Here is a 5,404-nt window from a genome sequence, read left to right as displayed (position 1 = left end):
GCAGGATATAAAGTGCCTCCAGCCTCCCTGATCCCACGGAAGGGTCCACATTGCAGAGGAGAGCCACATCTTGGCTGCCCTTGGCTGGGAGCTGGGGCTTATCCTGCCCCTTCCCTCCTCTGTCTCCACTGTCATGGAAGGAGCTGCTTTGTCAGCTTTGTGATGGATGTTTCTGATCCGAAGTGTCTAATTGCGCATAGATTGAACCTATTGAGCCCAGAAATATAGGGCCCTGATGTGTAATTCTATAATATTACTTAGCTCAGTGAAGTAAGTAATAATATTAGGGCTGGTGAGCCTGGGCAGGTCCTTGTTTGGCAGCTTAGCGGATACGCCGCCGTTCAGTACCCATAATGACCCTGATGGGGCTGCTCTGAACCTTTGACGTGGCCAGAGAACTTGCTCTGTCTGGAAGCAGAGAGCCACTGCTTGCTCTTCCATGGTTTGTGGCAAGGTTCAGAGGCCACAGATGAGTTCCGTACCTGGCTCTGCCTCTATACCTGGGCTACAGAGCAGGAGGACACCCCCAATAAATATCCCTTCGGATAGCACATCCTTTCATAGGCTCTCCAGTGAGCTTTCAGTGGGGCTTAGGGCATGTTCCTTTCCTTCTCCAGACTTTAGTTATCTCATCTGTAAAATGGGCATATTGGACTGGATCACTGACACAAAATTCAATTGGAAAGAAATCCCTCAATCTGCACATTGACCTAAAAAACCATAAATGGACATTTTTACATTTTATTGTATTTTTATTTATTTTGTTAAACATTTTCATCTGGTTCAGGAATTGGACATCTCTGGACATCTAAAAGTGACTTTTAAGATTCCTTACAGATCAAATGTTGCATGTTCCTTCCTGCTCCATCCAATCCTTCATATTTTAAGGGACCTCTCAGCCTTGATATATTCTTTTTTTTTAAACCCTGACCTTCTGATTTGGAATCAATAGTAAGTATCAATTCTTTTTTTTAAACCCTTACCTTCCATCTTGGAGTCAATACTGTGTATTGGCTCCAAGGCAGAAGAGTGGTAAGGGCTAGGCAATGGGGGGTTAAGTGACTTGCCCAGGGTCACACAGCTAGGAAGTGTCTGAGGGCAGATTTGAACCCAGGACCTCCCATCTCCAGGCCTGGCTCTCTTTCCACCCATTAAGCCACCCAACTACTGCTGTAAATATCAATTCTAAAGCAAAAGAGCAGTAAGGGCTAGGCAATTAGGGTTAAGTGACTTGCCCAGGGTCACATAGTTAGGAAAATCTGAGGCAAGATTTGAACCTATATCTTCCCAACTCCAGACCTGGAGCTCTATCCACTGTGCTACCTAGCTGCCCCTCTGATATGTTCTAAAGGCTTTCCCCAGCTTTGTCACTCTGCGTTCTAAGAGCCCTCTCAGCTCAGCTGACCTTCTAAAGGTCCCCTCCAGGTTTTGACATGGTATGTTCTAAGGTCCCTCTCTGTTCTGACATTCAATGTCCTAATGTCCCTCCTGGCCCAAGGGGCTCTCTCAGTTTTGGTATTCTAGATTCTAAGGGCCTGTCTGACTTTGACATTCTGTGATTAATGATGAAGGGGTTTTTCATTACAACAACTCCCTTTTCTAAAATGCTTTCAGATTTACAAAGCAATTTCCTCAGGACAACTTTTAGAAGGCAGCAAGTAGTCCTTTTTTGTTCAAGTTTTTCAGTTTCTCATGACTCCATTTGTGGTTTTCTTGGCAAAGGTACTGGAGCAGTTTGCTCTTGTCTGACTTATTTCATAGTGGAAGAAACTGAGGCAAATACAATCAAGTGACTTGCCCAGGGTCACACAGCAATTAAGTGTCAGAAGCCACTTTTAAACTCTTTCTGATTTCAGGACTGGTCCTCTATGCACGACAGTGACACCCAGCTGCCCAGTACAAGTCTTATTATTTCCCTTTCACAGATGAAAAATTGCAATGAATGTTAAGTGACTTGCCCAAGGTCACAGAACTGAGAAGTGTCAGATCCAGGATTCAAGCCAGCATTTCCTGACTCTGACTCTGGCACCCTTTCCAGTTGCTCAGAGTCTTTCCAGAATCAGAGAAGGTCCCTCAGACGATCTCATCCAATTCCTTCTATTTACATACGGGAAAAATGAGACCCACAAAAGAGAAAGAACATGTCCAAAGCCACACAACGAGTAAATATGAGAACCTGGCCTTAAATCCGGAGCTTCTGATTCCTAGAATTGCTCAGGCTTAAAGAGGTTTTGCCACAGGGCACCTTTAAATAGCCCAGCTTCCCGGATATATTTGAAACAGGATTTGATTTACAGAAATCCAATTTGAGCTTTGCTGGGACCAGGCCAATTTGGCTTAAATATGATAATGTATGTAAAGTGCCACATAAATGCCTGCTATAATTATTATACATTTATCTTTCCACCTGGTATATGTGGGAGACTTGTAGGTCTAAAGTTACTAGGTGTGTGTCTCTGTTGGCATTCTGGCTTGTCCAGGTAAGTCCCTGGCCTGGCTTTCTCACCCTGTGCCCTGCATTGCTCATATCCCTGTACAGTGAGCATCGCTCTTCCAGCGGAAGGATAGGGGATGGAGTGATGGGTTCAGAGTCATGAAGAGCTAGATTCATTCATTTACTAGCTTTGTGACCCTTGGTAAATCATTTAATCCTTCTCAGCCTCAGTTTCCCCATTTGCAAAATGGACATCATAATAGCACCCTACTGAGGGGTGAAATGGTAGATGGAATAATAACACGTAGAGAAACAAATATAATTGTTTATTTAAGCTAAGGGAAGGAAAGGAAGGGAATTGGGAAGATCTGAACTTAAACCCAAAGTCAGAGTACTAAACCCCACTAACTCCTTTCAATAACCATTCTAATTAACTCCTCAATTACTGCTTAAGATTAGGGGAGGGCTTGTAGGTACAGGGACAAGGGCCAAAGGAAGTCTCTGTCACAAACTGATGTCCTCTTGGGTCTGGCAGAAGTCCCAGTAGAAAAGCAGCAGCAGCAGCAGCACACAGGAGCAGGAAGGGGAGTGATGGTTTCACACACACTGTCCACCTGTGCAGTGTTAACCACTCTCTCTACCACTTCCTTAAGGCGAACACTTGTTTGAAGGAAAGTCCCAGTCTCCTGGCAACTTCAAAGCCTCCCTCTCTCCTCTGAGAAGTCAACTGCCTACCAGAAGCTGCCTTCTTCAGAGCTCCAGAATCGTGACCCTGCTTCTGTTATGTAGGATCTCCTGCTCCTGGTTTGTAGCAAACAGCTAATCCTTACTACAGGGGCAGCTGGTGGCCCCGTCACCGAGAGCCAGACCTGGAGTTGGGAGGACCCATGTTCAAATCTGATGACAGAGTCTTCCTAGATGTGTGACCCTGGGCAAGTCACTTAACCGTGATTCCTAGCCCTTACCACTCAGTATTGATTTCAAGATGGAAGGTAAGGGTTTAAAAAAGAAAGAAAGAAACACATGGTCTTGCATATTGCAGACCTTGATAAATGTTTTCTGAAATTGCTATGCTGTTGAATTTCTGTGCCGGGGGAGACAAAGTGGGCCAGAGATCCAGGAGGTTGGGGGCTCAGAGCCTGGAAATGGAAATAAGGAACTTTCAAAGCAATAAATAGAGGAAACCCTGGTGGCCAAAAGCATAATCTCCTGAATTTTTTTTTCTAATTCTCACCTTCTATCTTGGAATCAATACTGTGTATAGGTTCTAAGGCAGAAGAGTGGCAAGGGCGAGGCAGTGGGGGTTAAGTGACTTGCTCAGGATCACAGAACTGGGCAGTGTCTGAGGCCACATTTGAACTCGGGGTCTCTCATTTCCAAGCCTGGTTGTCAATCCACTAAGCCACCTAGCTGCCCTCTTTTTTTTTTTAACTCATCTTCTGCCTTAGAATCAATTCACCACCCCAGTTTCATCTGCTCTTCCAAACCTTTACAACCTCTTCAAACTTCCCATGGCACCTCCTTCTCTCAAATGAAAATGTCACTGAGTTAAAAATTGAGGGCATTCCCCGAGAGCTCCATCTCCTCCCCTCCTCCTCCCTCATAGATGGCTTCCCTCCCTAACTTCTTCACCTCTCTCTCTTTCTCGCATGAAGAAGCGATCTTTCTCCTCAGGCAAAGCAAATTCCCCTCTCTATATGCACAAGTGATCCCATTCCATCTTATCTTCTCTAGCAAATTGCCACTCTATCATCCCCACTCTCTCTCTAATCTTCAGTCTCTCCCTGTCTCCCACCTGCTTCCCTGATTCTTCCACGCTCATTCCTCCCCATCCTTAAAAAACAAGCAAAAACCAAAAGGTCCTCACTGGATCAGGCCATCCTCATTAGCTCATACTCCAGGTATTTCCTCCCTTTTGAGGGGGGGGGCTCCTGGGAAAGAGCCTCTATAATCAGTGCCTACACTTCCTCTTCTCTCATACTCTACATCCTCTGTAGACTGACTAAAAACCTGATCATACAAACGAAACTATAAATATCTCCCAAACTGCCAATGAACTACATTGTTCATCACCATCTTTTTTTTTTAACCCTTGCCTTCTGTCTTGAATAGAAACTAAGAAACTGCAAGGCAGAAGGAGGGTATGGGCTAGGCATTTGGGGCTCGCCCAGGGTCACAAAGGGAGGAAGAGTTTGAGGTCAGATTTGAACCCAGGTCCTTCCGATTCTAAGTCTGGCTCTCTATTCACTGAACCACCTAGCTGTCTCTCATCACCTTCTTTTTCCTTTTTTAAATAACCCTTACCTTCTGTCTTAAAATCAATACTATATGTTGGTTTCAAAGCAGAAGAGCAGTAAGGGCTAGGCAATGGGGGTTAAGGGACTTGCCCAGGATCACATAGCTAGGAATGTCTAAGGTCAGATTTGAATCCAGGTCCTCCTGTCTCTGGGCCTGGCTCTCAATCCACTGAGTCACCTAGCTTCTCCCACCTTCTTCTTCTGAATACTTTCTCCTCTCTAGGTTTCCATTAACTCACATATGGTTCTGTTCCTTCTCATTCTCATTTGCTGGATCTTCACCCAGGTGATGTACATTGACCATGAATGTCCTCCAAGCTCTAACTTGGACCTTTTCTTCTCTATGCTTTCTCTTTTGGTGATCTCCCATGGGTTTAATTATCATCACTACATAGATAATTTCCCCAACTATTTATCCAACCATAACCTCTCTCCTGTCTCACATCACCAGATACCTATTGGACATCTCTAAGTGGATGTCCTACAGATATCTGAAACTCAACACATCCAAAATGGAACCCATTATCTTTCTCCCCAAACCCTCTGCTCTTCTCAACTTCCCAATTATCGTTGAGGGCAACAGGATCCAATGACTGAGACACATCCCAAGTGTCATCCATCTCATTCTCTCTGACTCCATATATCCAATCTGTTGCCAAAGACCATTGTTTCC

This window comes from Monodelphis domestica, chromosome 3 (assembly GCF_027887165.1).
Source record: "Monodelphis domestica isolate mMonDom1 chromosome 3, mMonDom1.pri, whole genome shotgun sequence".
NCBI classification, from domain to species: domain Eukaryota; kingdom Metazoa; phylum Chordata; class Mammalia; order Didelphimorphia; family Didelphidae; genus Monodelphis; species Monodelphis domestica.
The sequence above is the reverse complement of the archived record's forward strand: the minus strand, read 5'-3'. Positions refer to the sequence as shown.